We start from the raw sequence: 20282 nt of genomic DNA, 5'->3' as shown, positions 1-20282 counted from the left end.
TTTACAGAGGCACTCTCTATTATGTTTTTATGACAGGCTTACCAATTACAGCAATTGTAGGTAAACCATTATATTAAAACCCTGGATAAAAGGAAAGGTGTAGTGCTCCTACAATGGGTTTCACTTTTCAGACTAATTTAGAAGCGAACCAAATATGTTATGTATGTGTGTGCGCACAGGGAGTATACAAAAGGCTTTAAAGAGAATTTTCTTGCATCCAATTATTTTCATGTTTATTTTTAAAATGAGGAACATTTCACATCTTACCCAGAGGCAAACCAGAGTTTGCCACCAAGCAAGCATCCAGTAAGAAATGACAGCCCAACGCCTTGAGCCATATGGTAGACAAACCTGGGTCTGTATACTTTTCACACAGTATTTTAAGGTGTAAGACAAGACACGTACAACTTTAAAATATAATTTAAGTGTCGGGCCCTTAGATTCACCGAGGACTTAAAAAGAATGGTGCAGCGGGCTGCAGCCTTAGAATATCATTTGATTAAAAATGTAAACTTTTTCATACTTGTTCCAAGTTGTACAGGCCAAAAACACTTTCAGGCAATAATATATTTTTTTTTCAGAGTAAGTTTCATGAAGAGGATACCTTTAGTTATAATGATTTCTTTAAAAAATGATGTGGCCACCTCTTTATATCACGTTTTCTTCTACACAACACAATGAAGCTGGAAGTATAACACAGAGAGCATGAGTATCGCAGTCACAACCATATGGCTCCACCATAGCCAAGCCAATTAAAATCCAGGTGACTTCACACAGTCACTATTTACCTTCTATATATTACTTGCCTATTTTATATGAATGATCAGACTTTAATAGTTTTGGCTAACCCAAGCATCATCTTCATAGGCAATTTTGTCCAGAGATGCTGCCAAGCAGAAATCATGAGCCAACACTGCCTCTACACACCCAGTGACAACACTGTTTGTTAGGTGAAAGAGTGTTTTGTAAGAAGCCAATCCACAAGCTAAAATGTGCCTCATAGACAAGAAAGCTTTAAACCAGGGGTCAGCAAACTTTCTCAGCAGGCGCCCAGTCCACTGTCCTTCTTGTGGAGGGCTGGACTATATTTGGGGGGGGGTGATGCAAGAGCACCACGAGCCCTGATGCTGCTTACCTGTGTCTTGCGAGTGGCAGGGGCTGGCGGCAGCAGCAGCAGGACGATGAGTGGCGCACATAAGGGCTCCAGAGAGGGGCTGCTTAAAATGGCGGCCACTAGAGCGCTGCTGCTGCTGCTGCTGGCACCAATAAAGTCCAGCCCCCTTCCTCCTCTAGGCAGGGCGGGGAGAAGCCAGAACGAGGGAGGGAGGAGGCGCCGCCGCCGTGGGAGGGAGAGGGAAAGAACACAAACGCTGGCGATCTGTGTGGTGACTCCAGGACCATCCGCGGGCCAGATCCAGAAGGCAATTGGGGTTGATCCAGCCCGTGGGCCTTAGTTTGCCTACCCATGCTTTAAACATTGACAATATTTGAGTGTTTCAGTTGGGCCTCTTATAATTGTGTCATCGAATAACATGCACATGGCATCTTGCTTGGTTTTTAAATGTGTACCTTGATAAATAGTAGTCATCTGAAATACACAGAAAGGAAGATGCAGTCCCATGCATTGCCTGCACAGCAAGTATGGGGAACGTCTGTGCCTCCAGAACTACAACTCCCATCATCCCTTGCTAGGGCTGACAGGAGCTGTAGTTCAGCAACATCTGGAGCACCAAAGGTTCCCCACTTCTGCTCTGGAGTGTAGACCTTCTGGGATACTTACTTCAAAAACCACCAACAAGTCCCAGAGGAAAACCAGGACATGCATCTTTCAGGACTGTGGAAGTCATGTGACTTACTCATCCAAAAGAACTAAGGCAGTGGCTATTTTCAAGCTTGCACAAGTCAATTATTCACATATTACTGAAGAATGGAAGCAGTAATGCTTTTGAACACCTGTTGCTGGAAACCACAGAAGGGGAGAGTGGTGGGCTAGATGAGTGACTGGCCTAATCCAGCAGGCTTTTCAAATGTCCTTAATATTTTCTCCCAGTTCATAAAGTGCCTTGCACTCTTTTAACACAGCTTTCTTTTACAAATTCCTGAAAGCAACAATAGCAATAACCTTTATGGCATCTGGTCCCTTGGCAGAGGATTGAAATAATCAGAAGCGGTCCAAGGATCAGCACACTAGGCAGGGCTCATCTGACATAAGCTGATCACCAGATTTACTTCACTCTAGTTGTTAACATGACATGGATATAGCACAACACAGCCATTATTGGGGATACAGCTCTAGCAAAGCTGTGCTAATGAGTACCATCTGGGAAACCTCCATCATCCTGGCAACTCCAAGGGGAATGCCACCAAAACTAGGTGCAAAAGAAAAACCTGCATAGAGTTGTGATGCATGGAAATATCACCAGCATTGTAATTAAAGAAGCAAAAGGATGGAAACAGAACACAAAAGGGAAAAGTGGTTCCTCTCATTCTCTCTAACGCGGAAGATAACAATGTCCCTAAATTGTAGCGGTGCCTGTGTGCAAAACACAGATCTGAATGATTCACAGTGCAATCCATGTGTAATGCCTCACTGTGTTAATGAGGCTACTTACAAGTAAATGGGTATAGGATTGTAGTCTCTTTAGGCACCTCAACACAGACAAGGAACAAGACTCCTTTTAACAGGTATCTTGCAATTGCACCTCAACATCTTTCATTTTCCTAGCACAGTGGCCCGTTTCCTACTCTGTCGTAAGTACATACATGGTTGCAAGGTATACATTCGATTCAAAGAATCTCTCTTTCATCCTTTGTTATCTGTCATATGATTAAATATTTGCTTTTACACAGCATGCAAGGCCTTTTAAAAAAAGATCCTTACCAGTGAATAACACATTCTGATCAAGTCTTACATCTAGCTGACAGGGAAATACCTCCAATTGTACAAATATGTCTGCTTTTTTATACAATGTAAACAGGCAGGATCTTACAGGTCTGAACAGTATGAGGGGAACAAGGAGTAAGAGTCGTATGCAACCAGAGGGTAATTTTTTAAAAATAATAATGAAAGGGTGTGTAAATTCCCCAGATTGTGACTTTTTGGATATAAATGTCCAGAACAACTTATTTTGCATTACCTAGATATGGCAATTAAAGGAATTCCAGGATTTTTTTCAGTCTAGTAAAGCTTGCATCCCTATATTCACGTATAGGGAGTAAGATTTACCAAAGTCAACAGAATTTAGTTTTGAGTAGATGTGTATAGAATTGCACCGCAAGTTACACAATTACAGTGGTACCTCTGGATATGAATGGGATCTGTTCTGGAGCCCCGTTCACATCCAGAAGCGAACACAACCCGCATCTGCGCGTGTGCGGGTCATGATTTGCCGCTTCCACGTGTGCGCATGACGTCATTTTGACCGTCTGTGCATGCTCGAGTGGCGAAACCCAGAAGTAACGCGTTCCGTTACTTCTGGGTCACCGCGGAGCGCAACACGAAAGCGCTCAACCTGAAGCAACTTCAACCCGAGGTATGACTGTACTGGGATGTATCAGGGAACTGAAAGGGTTCATCAAAGATAGAGAGGAGTGATAAAAGAGCAACTGAAGTAGATGTACTGCTTGAAAGGGATATTTTACACACACACACCTGGATGTGATTGCAAATGCAATTTGCAATGGATTATATGCAACACATTTATTTTCAATTGAACATTTCAATGCGTAAACAGAAGCTACTTATTAGATAATAATGGTAATATTCCCTTCCTCCCAATTATCTCTAAAGATACAGAAAACCTTGGGGAAACTAGTGCAAAATGCTTGATTTTACATAAAACCCATGTGCATAAGAATGAAGTATCATGGGCTCAGTTACACCATTGATGGTATGCCCCTTTCTCCCCTCTCTCCTGCTTTGGTATGCACCCATGGGCATGTGCAGACACTATAGGCTTCTTTCATGAATGGGAGGTACACATAGGCCTCACTCCTAATTCCCGTAAGGGCCTGGCATTGTGAGTGCCTTGAGTATATATTGCTGTGGAGAGAGGAAGAGGAGGAAGCAGAGCCCTATGGAGATTCATTTGGGTGCTGCACTCGTAGAAGACTGGATAAAACTCAAGAGTCCTTGTCTATAACTAAGTCCCCAATGCACAAGTATTTCTACTACCAATGTGAAAATTCCTTTGACTTATTATCCTAGGGCATATGTAAATAAAACGTGCAAAAAATGTTTCAATAGGAACCTGTTAGGGTAAGCTATAGGACACACCGATTAAATCTGCAAGAAGTGAAGAGTTAACAGTAGTCAACCAACTATGCCTATTACTTACTCCTACTCTTTTTTTGGAACAATAGTGTGCTATTTTCTTGATGGACAGCATAATGTTCGAATAACCCCCTCACACTGCAAACAATACTAGAGAAAGTGAGAGTTACTTGAATGCATGTGAAAATTTCAGCATATATCTGGCTTCATTTTTGAGCAAATTAGTCTCCATACAAAAAATTTATAGGGCCAGACATACTATTCACCAAATGTCTAGGAAACATAGCTATATACTTTTACTAAAAAAAATTCCCACCTGAATCTGATACCCAATTAAGAAACCCAACATAATGAGAAGCTCAAATTCAAAGTATAAAACTGTCCTGCAGCCCCAGAAAAATCTTCCAAAAATGTGTAGCTTGAATATGATAAAACAAAAAGTTGGTTTTTTTAACTACATATGTGTTAATTAATAATATTTTCATACTACCTTACATGTTGCTGGTTTTATTATGCAGTTGCTTTATTTTAGTTTTAGTCTGTCTTACTGTTGTACTATATTAACCTTGTGGATTATTTTTATTAATGAAAAAATGGGGTATACAGTTCTTAGAATTAAATAAATCAAACAAATAGAGGATACTCTTTACTTTGCTGTATCCTGAAAATCCCAGAAGAAAATAGTCCTTTTCTATCCATCACTTATCAAAATGAATGTGGAAGTATTCACCCTAAATCCAGACCAACCCTGGATATGGTTTAATAATATGGCAGGTGCCATAGGCAAGGGATGGTCAGAAGGTAGATTGGGATCTGCAGGTAGATAGATCTCTGGGTGATTTGCAAGTGTTTCTGGTTTCCAGTTGTTTTAGCAACAGAAACAACAAAACAACTTTTTAAATTAGGCTGCTGAAATGAGGAAAGCTAATCTGCAGTAGATTTTTACCTGAAAAGAATGAGTTCATTTCATTTCATTTCATTTCATTTATTTAACAAGATAGTTATATACCACTGTATCATAAAAACCTATAACAGCAGTTTACAACAATATAAAAACATAAAACCAGACAGTAAAATCCTAAAAAGTTTTTTTTTAAGTTAAAAGCAAAACAAAAACAAACATCAGCAGACATGGTGTGTACTCTTCTTTTCCTGCATAGACTGGCAGAAGAGGAAAGTTTTCAGCAGGTGTTTAACAGCTGGTGCTGAAGTCACCCACTGAATCTCTATTGGCAGGGTGTTCCAGAGGACCGAGCCGATAACACTAAAGTCTCAGTTTCCTGTTGTTGTCAAATTAGCCTCATCAACTTGGGGAATGACCAGAGATGCTCTTGCAGATGATCTCAGTGATCGAGCTGGGATATAAGGGTTCAGGCAATCCCTGAGGTGCCCTGGACCCAAGTTCTTCAGAGCTTTGGAAATCAATGCAAGAACCTTGAACCTGGCTTGGTGGCAGATGGGCAACCAGTGAAGCTGTTTTGATGTCGCATGTTCTCAACCAGAAGCTTCCATCAGCAACCTGGTCGCAGCATTCTGCACCAGCTGGATCTTCCAAACCAGACCCAGAGCGCATTACAGTAATCTAGTCTCAAGGTTACCAATGCATGGGCTACAGTGGTCAAGCTAGGAACAGCCATAGCTGGCAAAGCAGACAAAGCTGGTAAAAGGCACTCCTAGCATAGAGGGCACTTGGGCTTCCATTGACAGAGCTGTATCCCCAATATAAGCACCTGCCTCTTGAGACAGAGTGCAACCCCATCCAGAACAGGTAAATTGCTAATTTCCTGAACATGGGAACCACAGACCCAAAGAACCTCGGTCTTCCCAGGATTCGAACACAGCTTATTGGCCCTCATCCAGTCTACAACTACATCCAGACACTGAACCAAAAAGCTTTTGCAACCTCTCCTGATTCGGATGTTATGGAACAATAGTTCTGATACTGATAACAAATTCCTGGGCTGAGAATGTGCTCTGAGGCACATTGTTCTTTAATTCTAACTGTACGCCTTTTGCACAGGGCTCTTGCTGATAGATCTTGGGGGGTTCTAGCAAAAACCAAACACCAACATTGTAGAGCTCCCAAGCCTGAAATCTGCCCGCCCCTTCTATAGGCCGCACCAGGATCTCATTAAAGAGCGGGATAAGCTCCCCACAGGGCCTTTTATTTTGACAGCCTTGTCAAAAACAGAGCTATACATTTATAAATAGTCCTATCTAAATTATCATTAATAAGAATTACAAACCTCAGCAGCAGGGATACACCCGAAAGTTAAATCATACTGTAAGCAAAGACTTGGGAGTCCAGACAGCTACTTCTGGCACACCTAAAGGCTTGCGTGTGCCTTGGGGGAAATTTTAATCATTTTTTATTTGAACAGCTGACATCACACACACGCCATGCCATGTCACAATTTATTTCTGAAGTCCCCCTCCATTTCAAAAGCAGATTTCCCTGCGTCACAGGCACAAAGGTGGCTATTGTCTGAATAACAGCTAAGGCATGTAGAAACATAGTACTTTGAATACCTACCCCAACCCCCCAACCCCAAAATCTTTCTCTTAAAGAACACACACACCAGTTTGGGTGATCCTGTTTTCTCATGCAAATAAGAAGGCTGTTTTCAGAATGAATGGCATAGAGATAATATTTTTTCCTGTAAGCAGATGCTTGAAATGCTTTCCCAAAACCCAGATGCTACCTTGCCTTTTCATCATATCTGATGAACAGCATGCCCTGAGGACTCTTTGTTTCAAAATACAGCGATCCTGTTAATGATCACAGGTCTCTATCAAATGCAGACAGTTGTTCCCTACTGCAAGCCTAAACTGACAAGGCTCAAGTTCAGATTTCATGAGTTCAATCCTGAACACTGATGAAGACAGTCCCTTGCGGGTTTTCATTCTCCCTCTCCCAAAAGGAATGTTAACATTTCCTTTTCATCAACCAGGAAGATTTACATCTAATCTGTCACTTTGAAGTAACTCCTGCCTTGATTTATGCACAGCAGATGCTACTGTAGAGCCTATTTATTTAAAATGCAACACTGAAGTTGAGAGACTAATGGATCGACATCTGTAAAGGATTATACCACAAACACATATGCCTTAAAACATAATGAAGAAAAGGAGGTCAAAAGCCAAATAATTCCAGGAATTCTAGTAGTTAGGGCACACAACAAATCAGTACTGATCCTCAATGTTTTTACCTCTTGTTATGGTGTCTGTTACAAGCTGATAAGGAAAGACATGAGCGATGAGCCAGGTCTTTGAAGGTTTGGTAGTATTGCCAAATTTTCCAGTGATTCAGCAGAATTCTGTTATGGGGTAACTACAATGCAGTGCTTGTGCGAGGGCAATTTCTTTCTCCTCTTCCCCACTACAGCCTTGAAAAGCTGTAAGGTTTTCCTGATTGTCAGTGGAGGCTTTTAGGTGGGTGGTGCTGTGGGTTAAACCACAGAGCCTAGGGCTTGCCGATCAGAAGGTCGGCGGTTCGAATCCCCGCGACGGGGTGAGCTCCCGTTGCTCGGTCCCTGCTCCTGCCAACCTAGCAGTTCGAAAGCACGTCAAAGTGCAAGTAGATAAATAGGTACCACTCTGGTGGGAAGGTAAACGCCGTTTCCGTGCACTGCTCTGGTTCGCCAGAAGCGGCTTAGTCATGCTGGCCACATGACCCGGAAGCTGTACGCCGGCTCCCTTGGCCAATAAAGCAAGATGAGCGCCGCAACCCCAGAGTTGGTCACGACTGGACCTAATGGTTAGGGGTCCCTTTACCTTTACCTTTACCTTTACCAGTAGGGAAGAAATGGCAGGGATTGTCCCTTCTGCACTCTTGGAGAAGCACTGCATTAGATATTCTTTATGCTGTTTTTCAGTAAGGCTCTAAGTGCTAACCAAACGGAGAATTGGCAAGGAAATAACAGGTGGATCAGCTCCAGGTGAACCAATACCTGACCAAGAGCCTGGAAATATTCGTGGAAAACATTACAGGGTCAGGCTACGACACGCTTCTTCAGCGAGAATGTTCCACAACTTTATCATGACTACTCTGCTTCTGACTGTTACCAAAACTAGCTCACAATCAGATCTCTCAAGGTGGAGTGCTTCGATGGGATAGAGGTATTCCCAAGGAATACCAAACTTAACAACTTTAGGACTTTGTAGGCAATGGCCATCACTCGGTAACTAAGCAGTGCTCTTGGGGGTAGCACAGGTAACCTATAAAGCCTACACTGCTGAATATCTCATGGTACCCCCATGCAGAACTCGCTGCAGTAGTCACTATGTGCAGTTACAAAGCCATGAGCTACAGCTGCCAAGATCCCTCATTTGTTGGTAAGAGTGTGGCTGCCGATGAAGTGTAACAGACAGAAAGAACTGCAGATCAGAAATATCACCTGCTGTCTCTGAACAGCCCTGGTGGCAAACCACTCCATCAGAAGGAGTGTGACCCCCATCAAGCAGGGTCATGCCACCAACTCCCATATCACAAAATTTGGTGTCGTTATGACTTCAGATAAATTCGTAAAATAGATGCTGCAGTCCAACTCCCACGTTTCCTTCCATGCAAGATCCGGTTCATGCGATGCTGTCAGCCTTCAAAAATTTAAAAACCAAGCTGTGTAATGTTGTTGGGAGCAGCATGTGCACAAGCACTGAATTCAGCCAAAGTTAGCCGTGGGCACAGCACCACAAATGTTGGAAAGCCGTACATGCCTAAAGTCCATCCCAGCTGAGTTCAACAGATGGTAGGGGCAAGGATATAATTTCCTCACCAAGGGCTTTTGCAAGTGGAAGTTGGCCATGGTACCTTCCTCAAAACTGCCCGTTTCTTTGTGCAAAACACACTACAAAGCAAAGGGTAGACTTTGGAGTCTATTCCCTCATAAAACAAAGTCACCCAGTATTCTTTTCTAGAGAGTCCATATGAAATATAAATAAAAACTGAATAGCTCAGGTGTGCAATTATTGACATTTGCAGGTCTGCACTCTCAGAGAGAGTCACCACAATTGTTGGTCCAGCAAAGCTTTATGGAAACAAATATAGTATAACCTACCAATTATAAGAGAAAAATGTGGCTCCATAGTTGGAGAGCAGAGGAAAATGACAAGAAAAGAAAACAAAGTTAATAGCAAGCTGGAACCAAACAGGACTCATGTTTGTGAATCACAGTCTAGCTTGTTTGTTCAAGTAAAACTGAGATTTGAATTTACAGCCCCAATTGTAATTATAGCTGCTTGACTCAAATACAAGCCAGTGTGTAATGTGCTTTCGTTTGTATTCAATTTATTTTTAGACCACACACCCAAACACAGCTGATCTAAGTATTTTTGATTTCTCAGTTTACTTGATGAATGGTACTGATAAGGAAGTCATGTTTAACATAACTTAAGGCATATAGAATTTGGCCCCCAAAAAGCAAATAACTCCCTTGTAGCTCAAATTATGTATTTGGTGCAGGTCCCTATATCTATGCATTTAGGTGAACACCAGAAGGCCCCAAAATACATGGACAAACTGAAACACATTATTTGTCTTTAAAAGTCCATAGGAAATATACTAGTGTGATAAAACAAAAGAAATTAGATTTTTTCCCCCCTATAAAAAGAAGTTGTTGCAACCCAGCTGGAAAAAAGGAAATAGATGAGTTCTGAACTTGAACCCACCCTGATCAAAGGGGACACTCTTTGAACAAGGGTTGCCAGGTCCCCTCCTCCTCTTCTTCACAAGGTTCCTCTATTTGTAACACTTGCATGACGGGCATACTTCAACAGCTTAGCCTTTCAGCCCCAACGAAGCCACAGTCATGGGAACCGTTCTCCCTACTGAATTCCTGCCCACTCTGCAAAGTGTTACATGCACAGGCAAACCTTGCTCTGAATAATCATAGTAAGGGCTATTTGCCATGAGCAAGAAACAAACAGAGCAACCTTCCCCAACCCAGTGTCCTCAAGAGGTTGTCAGACTACACCTCCCATCATCCCTGACTGTGCTGGCTTGGGCTCATGGGAATTGTAATCCACATTATCAGAGGTGGTCCCCAGATTGTCTAATTGGCCTTCCAAGTGTGTCCTGTGCCATCATTGTATGCTTCTGGGTGATTGGCTAAGACACACCTCTTTACCTGAGCCTTTGGTTGAGTGGCTGTCTTCCTGCCTCCTGCGTTGCTACACACTGATGTTCTGTGCTGTGGTTTTGTTATTCTGATACTGGCCCTTTATTTTATTTTATTTTTAAGACCTGTATATTGCACTTATTTGAACTGCGATGGTTTTGTAACTGGCCCAGGACCATTTGGTGAAGGGATTCTCTATAAGCAAAAAGAACCTAAGACTAAAATTTGGGGGGGGGGGGGATTTTGCTTGTGAACTTCCTGGAGGTGTCTGGCTGGCAGCGCAATGCTGGACTAGGTGGACATTGATCAGAACCTGCACGGCAATACTTGCAGCCTTCTAGAGATGGACTTCACCTGTCTCTAGTGGCTGCAGGCTAGATCTAACATAGCACAGAGCAGGAGTCAGAGAGACCAAGGGGTGAGGACACACAGGCTAGCAGAGTGCAACAGAAACTATTCTGACACATTCTTCAGCTTGAAAAAATACAAATGCCTCAGAATCCAGGGAGCGTGTGTTCAAAGCCACTTCCTTATCCCACGCCTTGACACGTGTTCAGAAGCCACGCTTTGCATGCAAAAGTTTCCATGTTTGATCTCTGGCACCTCCCTGCAGGGCCTCCTGTCTGAAACCCTGGAGTGCCATGGCCAGTCCCCAAAGACCACCTTCCCTGCCTCCTCGCATCCCAGGGTAGCCAAACAATAGCTGTGGACAAACTGTTCTGCTTAATGCCTGGCCACTGTTAAATATGGTCAGTTAAATATATTTATTTCGCTGCCCCCTCTGGCTAGGCCCATGGTGGGAGTTGTTGCCCATCATTTCTGGCTTCCTGCTTACACCCCACTGGCTTGCCCCTGCCCTCTAACCCGATCCCCTCTAGGTGGGGCTGAACACACCCAAACACCCCCCAACTCCCACCAGGCCTAGCAGAGAGGGCGGGAGCTGGCAGGCCCAAACATCTGGAGGGCATCAGCTGGAGGCTAGGCTGGGGCAGACCATCCCGGATGGACCAATCGCCTGACTCGCTATATGAGGCAGTTCCCGAGGAGGAGGCGCAGCTTCGCACCCGCTGCCACCCTCACCCACTCACCCCGCGCTCGAGTGGCCGTCTCTCTCTTCCTCCCCCGAAGAAGGTGCGCGGAGCCGAGGCGAGGCTTGGTTCAGGGCAGAGCGAGCGCCGGGAGCCCGAGGAAGAAGAAGAAGAAGAAGAAGAGGAGCGCCGTCGCCACTTGCCTGCCGTCGCCTCACACACCCGAGGGGCGGGGCTTTACCTGCTGCCGGGGTGGGGCTGCCAGGTGGGCGCCCGCCCGCTCGCCAGGGGGTCGGCTCGCGCCCCTCATTCTGAGAGGCGGGGGGAGAGAGGAGGAAAGCACCGGCTGAGGCTTGGAAAGGGCTGGAGGAGGCGCGCGAGAGGACACCACACACACACACACACACACACAGTCTCTCCCTCTCTCTCCCTCTCTCTCACACACACACAAACACTCACACACAGTCTCTCTCTCTCTCTCTCTCTCTCTCTCACACACACACACACACTCACTCACAAACACACAGAGTCTCTCTCTCTCTCACAGACACTCTCTCTCTCTCTCTCTCACACACACACACACACACACACAGTCTCTCTCTCACACACACAGACACACACAGTCTCTCTCTCTCTCTCTCTCTCTCTCTCTCACACACACACACACACACACACATACACGTCCTTCCCGCGCGACGGGCAAGAGCCACGCCTCGCGCTCCGGGACTCCCAGTTTCCTCAGGGAACGAGGAGCTCCTCGGAAAGTTGTTCCCTCGGCGCCACTCTCTCCCGCCGCCTCAAAGAAGTTGCTTTCGGGAGGCGGGACGCGAAGGATGCGGAGTTGTGCAACACCTGTAAGCTCGGCGGGGGCCGAGGGAAAGCGTAGGCGCACGACGGCCGGTAGGCGGCGCCGTGGAGACGCGCAGTTGGGATGAGCGAGAGAGCGAGCGAAGCGCCGGCGCGGATTGGGGAGCGGCTCTTCTTCCCCAGCAACTGCTGGGGTGCCTGATAGGCTCCTCCTCCGTTTGGACCGGTTGCCTCTTCGGGAACGTCGGACTTCGCAGGAGGCGGCTTTTGGGTGGCCACTTGTCAGGGATTCTTAAGCGGCGCTCGCAGGGGGTTGGACTAGATGCCCCTTGGGGGTCCCTTCCAACCCTAGAATTCTAAGAGTCCAGCGTTGGCAGCTCTCGCACGTCTCCCACCTGCGCGCGTGCGCACGGGGAGCAGCCGAGCGACTCAGTGACCCCAGTCATTAACCCCTTGTCACCCGAGGCAGCAATGAACTCGGGCACAGCCCCTGCTCCTTCAAACTGATTGCCGAAATGGGGGTGACGGGACCCTTTGTATTTGTATAGTTACACACAATAAGCTACATCCTGCAGTGTTACATATTTATATGCAATTGCATAAAACGAAAATGAATGCAGGAAAGCAAGAAAAAATGGGCCAATTTCATTTTAGTTCCTATTTAAGATAGCTTGGAAGATGGTTGTATATACAAATGAAAGCCGGATGAATGCATGTTGTAAAATGTTCTCACATTTCCCTCTTCCCCCAACCCACTCCCTCAAGCTCTTAACAATAATTTTCAGGTCATCACTGCAAATACCTCTTTGAAAATGACAGTGACAAGACACCAATTTATAATCAGCAACCTCATTAGAGCCACAGTGATTTATATTGACTTCTTTCTCCCACTCTCTTTTTACCCAAGTTGATCTTTTGCCTATCAGAAAAGTTAAATACAGTACTGTACAAGATTGTCTGTAAACACTGCCACCTAGTGGAAGTTAAGTGGCCTTGCGTAAGTAGCGAAGCACTATTCCAATAGTAATAACAACTCATAAATCAATAAATCAATAGGAGGGCTCCTCTGCAAGGGAGAAGCACGGAAGTTTTCCAGAGGAAACATAGGCTATCTGAGTTTGTATAGAAAAGGCCTCCCTTCACCTGAAAGCTTGGAGGCTTGCTTCCAGTCATGGTAGAAAGAACTGGGCTGGATGGGCCAATGGTTGACTCCTTATAAAGGGGAAGGGGATTGTGGTTGAGTCTGCAACTTGCCGAACACAGCTCTCCCTGTTTCTAACATCTTTATAAACCCCAACCCTTTGTGCAAACACAGTTTAGTACTCTGTTCTGATCAAAAGAGAAGGACTGGAAGGGAACTGTGTGTGCCTTATTGACTGAGAAGTCATCATGCTATGAGCGACGACAAATAATAATACTAAATACCAAACGTATTTGCTGAAACCAAATGGGCTGCATTCAATTATCTCCTCTTGGGGAGACAGATCTCATCTGGTTAGTTTCTCTCCCCCCCCCCGCAACACGAAGGGCTTTTGCTGAAAATAGGGGCTCTGTGCAGGGTCCAAACTCTCTCTCTCTCTCTCTCTCTCTCTCTCCCCAGCGGCCTGTCTTCAGAGTTGAAGTGTGGTTGGTCCTAACAGGCATGAACTCTGCAATGCACACCCAAAACCTTCAAGTTACGTGCTGGGCTGGGCTTATCAATCAGTAGGCTTGCAGCTTGGACTGGTGAACAGGTTTGCTCCCACAGCACGCAACAAGAACCCTGTGTTTGATATGTTTATTAATTTAATTATAATTATATCTTTAAATAATAAATATAATTATAATTATATAATTAATTAATATACATTAAATAATTAATGTAGCGAAAAGATCTGACCTCGGAAAAACCGTCTGTAAACACAGAACAGGGTGAAATCGCAACCACAGATAAATATAGGCCACAAATGCTACTTGCAAGATAAAGTTTACTTCGATTTTATTTCCACTTTTAAACAGTTTTTGGATGATACATCATGCAGTCTGCCAGTGTATCCATACATTTTAATAGATAGTATTTTTAGAACCAAGATCAAAAGACTTATCTATGGGAATGGTTGGGGAGATTCAGGTCTGCTGTTACAGAGCTTTTGTCATTACAGCGTATTTTATAATAGTGGCAATTCCCTCCCCCCCCCCCCCCGATTGTAATCAGAAAAGTATCCACATTTCACTTTTTCCCCCTAAAACAAGCTACTGTACATACATAGATCCCAGAGAATACACATCTGGAGTACACATTACACACTTTACAAACTAGACATGTATACTTCTACAGAATGCCTGGATCCCTATTGTTCTTTCACATCTTCCACTATTTAAAGTGTTTCAGAAATGAGAGAGACAGAAGTATTTAGGAGTAAGACGTGAACTTGGAAGCTGACAATCCTTTTGTATGGGTGTTTAAAACAGACATTTGTCCAATGTTTTTTGAACTTCATAAAGGCATTAAATAAAGCTCTAATTGCCAACACAACGGAGCAAATTAATCATCCTTGTAAGTGTTGTTGCACAATTCTGATGAGAATGGTTTACTGAATAAAAAAACATTTTTGTATTCTGCTTGCCTCCAAAGTGTACAATGACATAGTGTTCAATCCATCGGCAACAGATTACACACAGTTGCTGTATAATCTCTTATTCAACATGGCTTGCATGGGCAACACACACAGATAGAACCTTCAGAAATGGGAACAGTCATGGGTGATACATTCCCAAGACCAAGGCCTGGGGAAACCCAGCCAGATGGCCAGGGTATAAATAATTTTTAGTACTACTACTACTACTAGTAGTAGTATGGTCCATTTCATATGCAACATTCTATGGTTGAGCTTTCACGTGTGTGTTTCTTTTTTTTAAAAAAGGAAGTGTTTCTAGAGATCAAGTTGTTGTTTTACATTTTAAAGTAGTTTTTTTCCACTCACTGAGGTATGTATACAGAAATGTTTCCAAAAACTCAGCTGCATTTAAGATACTAGTATAGCTTAAATGCTTCTGATTTCTACTAGATTCAGAATAATCCACTCTCACCTTTGCTTGGCAAAATACGCACTTAGCAAATATCATCACGAGCTTTCTTATTTGTCTCAGCAAGGTTAAAAAGGTTAGGACTAAATAAAATACAAAGTGCATCTGAAAACAACTGCTTAGGAAAATGAGAAATTTGACAGTAGAAAAGGGTACAATTAAAATCAGTAACAAAGAAATTCCATATTGTATGGTTTATAACGTGTCAAGTAATAGATGCAATACTTATTTAAATAAGCTGAAAGAAATGATTTTGAATCTGAAAACTGAAAAGCAAACACAAATGACCATCAGTGATGAAATGTTTATGTTGCTGCCCAAAAATATGGTAACAATTATTCTATATGACCTACTAATAGGTACCAAAACTAGATCTATTAACACTTCAGCAAAAAAGTAACTCTAGCAGCAAAATAAAATTGCAGTGCCACAGAAACAAGATGAAAATTTGTGGACACTTTAAGAAGTCAACTCTAAGATGTGCCTTTTTAGCATTTCAGAGGATAATCTGCCGTCTCTGAATCAGAATGGAATAGTTAGTTCTGATGCCTCCATTAAGGGGTTTATGCTAGATGAACTGACTGGCTGATCAGCAACTAGCTGTTCCTAAAATATATTAGGAACACTGTCCTTACAAAGGCATCAAAAGTTACTTTTCCATGGTGCTCAAGATAGACACACACCTGTGCAGAACAGCTAAAGCCCTCTGTTATGAAAGTGCTTGGGAACACACTGCACACAATTCTCATTAATTCTAATGGTGATTGCACAGGTATAATGCTCAATGGATTACATTCATGATAAGCACGAACTTTTACTTATACAAAACTATATGTTAACAATCAAGGGGGGAGGGCAGTTCAGGTCCACAAAAGCTACACATTAAAAAAAATTTTTCGTAAACAATGTACATGTGGAACTGATCTATATGATATGATAGCCCACACACTGCTTGAGAAAGTATCTGAATGGCAGGTGCTACTCGTGTTATTTTGAGCCATTTCCCATGTGGATCATTCCCACTGCATATAGCAGGGATGGGGACCCTATGGCTAGACTATCATCCAGAGGGCCACAAATAAAACCTGATTCACCAGGTAAAACCTTAGTAAATATTATCACCACCTTCTGGAGTAGTTGCCACTCAGAAACTGCTTCAAGCATCCTTGTTGGACTTATGGCATACGGACTGGCAGTTAAGTTTAAACAACAGAAATAGCAGTAGACTTCTTGGTACCTTTATTTGGAATACAGAGTTCAACTATATATAAACATCTTGGCCACATTACTCCCAGAAATAGGGTTCGGATATGGCAACTTGTACCTTTCAGTTTGTTGGCAGTGCTTAATACGTGTGTATTTGGAAACAAAAAGGGTTTTTTATATTTTAAAAAAAATGTAACAAAATAAATTAAACAAATGCAAAAGATTCAATATTTCATTAAATATGTTACAAAAAGTCTCTCCCACACAAATAGTGCAACCCTTAATAAATTAAGCAAAACCTGAATATCTTTGCTAAGTTTGAGAGCTTCTAAAGCAACATCAGGACAAAACGTCTTTCCAAAGGCTTTAGGGTTTTAATGAGTTAGCTTCTTAAAATATGTCTATAAGCCAAAAACATTCAGAAGCCCCCAAACTTACCCTTAATTAAAAAAATAAATAAATAATGCCACAGCAGCAGACAGGACTGAATGAATGTAAACTCCTAATTCAGTCATTTTGAAATAGTCTTTCAGGACAATACATTTTAATGTGCATGGTTGTAGATGTATTATTATTTTTTTTTTTTGTGTGTGTGTGTGTGTGTGTATACACACACACATACTACATGAAAGAAACACAACAGACATATTAAGCTACAGATTTAACACCTGTCTTGCCTATCTAACATTTCCTATGGCTATGTTTGATTTCCACTAGAAGTAAAATCTGACACCCTACATATGTCATTAAGAAAGAATTGAAAAAAGAAGTCTATCTCACTAATGGTGAGTAAGCTATAAAACTATACTATCCCTAGGCAGACTTGCATATTGTTCATTTCCAGCATATACTGTTATCTTATTTCATCTTATTTCATTTTAAACAAAAAGATCATCTTCCATCATTTTTCTTTTTTGTTGCACTGCACACTAAGCATGCAAACCTATTCTCCCTCAACACCCTGAAGAGAATCTTCCATTCAGTACAGCAAATAATTTATCTCTTATTTCTGCCTTCTCAAAATCATGAAGAAATTGAGTTAGGAAGAGGATGGCAATGGTTTCAGCTGCTTTTGTAAATGCATCTTTCAATTTCATTATAACCAGAACCATGCTTTCACATGGCTGTCAGAAAACCTGATCTATGTGTTATTACAAGGCAGATCTAATGCGACATTTTGAGGGTATGATGTGCCCATGTGACCACTGGATTTCAAGAGATTCTAGAGCTACACTAACACATATCTCTACATCAGGCATAGGCAAACTCTGGCCCTCCAGATGTTTGGGACTACAATTCCCATCATCCCTAGCTAACAGGACCGGTGGTCAGGGATGATAGGAATTGTAGTCCAAAACATCTGGAGGGCCGGAGTTTGCCTATGTCTGCTCTACATCCTCAGAGTTTGATCTCTACCGAATAAGTGTACTAATGATTCTGTGTTCTCTCCCATTTTAAATACAAGTTTAAAGATTTCACCAGGATATTAAAAATGCTAAATTGCAGAGCTGTACTTTTTGAAAGCATGTTAGGTTAAAAAGAAAAAAACCCAAACCATATAACTGCACACTGTCATCTTCTAAAAATATAAAATAATATGCATATTTTACAGGAAATCAGAAAGATGGAGCACAATCACCTGCTTTTGATGGCACTTGGTTGTTGAATTGTTAATTCTTTGATGCCAGGTACCAGCATTTTAGTGATGCACCAAAGTACTTGAAACAGAACAAAAAAAGCATCAGTGCCAGCATGAAAGCCCCGAAGTAACTGGCACAACAGGGTCAAAAATGCAGTCAGTCAGTGAAAGAGATTGAGCAGCAAACTCCTACCATTAGCTTAAGTGCGTGTGTTAGATACACTGTACATGGTTTCAGAAGAAAAGCCAGGTTGGTCACACTTCTGTACACATGGAGATTCTACAAAGCAGAAAAATATTTGAAACCGGTGCACTGCAGAAGGCTATAGAATGCGTACAATGAACAGAAGTACAGATCCAGTCCAAAAGGGAAAGGAACTAGTGAACTGCTGATGATTTTTCACGTGCGAAGTGGAGCCTGCAATTTTATCTGCAAGAGAAACATGCCGACATTTGTTAGTCCTATATCCTAACAAAAGCAGCATCACATGATGAACTTTCATTAGGAACACTTAAAATAATATACAGGATACACATCTCAATGGTGCAATGCTGCATAACTTAAACAGTGCTTAGGTTAATCTGAAATCAAAAGCATCAGACAGAGTCAAAAGTGAGGTAGTGAATGAATTGCCTTTTCATAGTTCTCTATTATTCTTTTTTATTAAGAAAACCCCAAAACCTCCTCTTCTTCCATACACTATTCCATAGGTTCTCCCAGACCTCCTCTGTCAATTTCAGAGTTGTTGAGGGGCATGCAAGGGGAGGAGAATGGGGAAAACTTGTTTGCACAGGACTCCACTGATGGGACTCCTTAGCTGAACCCTGTTCTATGGATAGAACCCAATTGGTTCCTTTGTAATCACGGAAGGGCTTTTGCTCCAATGGACACTTCCACTAATGGAAGAGAGGGAAATCAGCAAAAATCATATATCCAGTTCTGCTGTTTGTAGAGACATCACCCTTCCATGAACATCAAATGCACGCCTCATCATCATCATCATCTTATACCCCACCCATCTGAGTGGGTTGCCCCAGCCACTCTGGGTGGCTTCCAACATAACAAAAACACAGCAAAACACCACACCCACACCTACACCCACACCCACACCTACACACACACACACACACAGACAAAACTTCCTGATACAAGACTGCCTTCAGATGCCTTCGGAAAGTTATGTAGTTGTCTATCTGTTTTGACATCTGATGAGAGAGCGTTCCACAGGGCAGGCGCCACACTATCAGACAATCTAATATTTCAATAAAAGTTCAGCCACAAGCTAGGCAACTGGAAAAGAATTAAACAAAAGACCGCAGCAACAGCGAAAGTCCACCATGAAGTGCTGAGTTTGGGCAAAGGCTGGGCAGAGCAAGTGCACTTTTATTACTTCAAGGAGAAATTCCATAGACTACAATTGGCTGAACTTTTTGCAGAGAGGATTTCACAAAAGTTATGGCACCATGGAGAAGACAACGCGTGGAGCAAGATTTACTTAAGGCTTTATGGGAGAAAGCAACAGCTTAAGCATCTACTGGATCCTAAACTATTTCACACTGTGAAGGTATTTTGGATTGTGCTCAGAAACCGACAAGCACACTAATGTGGCGAAGAGTATATTAGATTCTTGGAACTGGTACAAGTTTGGGTGCAAATCCACTACTCAGTAATGATGCTCATTGGTAGCCTTGGAAAAATAATTGTGTCTCTGCCTTGCTACCTGGAAGGTGAGAATGTAAAAGATCACTACCAGTCCCTCCTCCTACCAGTGCTATTTGAACAAGGCTCTTTTGTGGCATTTTGGGTGTTCCAAAAAGCAGAGCACCAATTGTTAACATCAGCTTGTTTGTTTGGATCATCTTTCTCTTCCATATTATGGAATCTCCTTCAGCATGCATACTTCATGTGCACTGATTTCAAAGAGGATTTAGAAGAAAGCCTTTATTATTATTATTATTATTATTATTATTATTATTATTCAAAGAGTGCTAAAGGCTACTGTCCAAGTATCTTTGTAGCTTGTCACATGTAAAACATCTGCATTTGTTTTGTGTCTTTTACTACTATTGTTGGCTACTATGTGGTTTTCTTCTATGTCTTTCAGCTTTAATTCAATACAGTCAGGACTATCATCATTATTTTTTGC

The 20282-nt window shown here is 42.6% G+C and overlaps 2 protein-coding genes across 9 annotated transcripts in view; both read right to left on the bottom strand.

Annotated features, from left to right (window-relative positions):
* Nucleotides 1-11828, bottom strand: part of LYPD6B (LY6/PLAUR domain containing 6B) — a 58650-nt gene extending 46822 nt beyond the window's left edge. For 3 of the 7 annotated variants that reach the window (XM_081009455.1, XM_081009456.1, XM_081009454.1), the window contains exon 1: nt 11478-11824. The gene's annotated coding sequence lies outside the window, so the exon portion shown is untranslated. Of the gene's footprint in view, nt 1-11477 lie in introns of all 7 variants that reach the window. The other 4 variants (XM_081009460.1, XM_081009459.1, XM_081009461.1 and 1 more) reach the window with 2 other exon arrangements.
* Nucleotides 11829-14185: 2357 nt separating this feature from the next.
* Nucleotides 14186-20282, bottom strand: part of KIF5C (kinesin family member 5C) — a 78730-nt gene continuing 72633 nt past the window's right edge. For both annotated transcript variants that reach the window (XM_081006403.1, XM_081006402.1), the window contains exon 26: nt 14186-18565. The gene's annotated coding sequence lies outside the window, so the exon portion shown is untranslated. The remainder of the gene's footprint in view (nt 18566-20282) is intronic.

Source organism: Podarcis pityusensis, assembly GCF_964106645.2.
Source record: "Podarcis pityusensis genome assembly, chromosome: 1".
Taxonomy (NCBI): domain Eukaryota; kingdom Metazoa; phylum Chordata; class Lepidosauria; order Squamata; family Lacertidae; genus Podarcis; species Podarcis pityusensis.
Note: the sequence above shows the minus strand (reverse complement) of the source record. Positions and strands in the feature narration are given on the sequence as shown.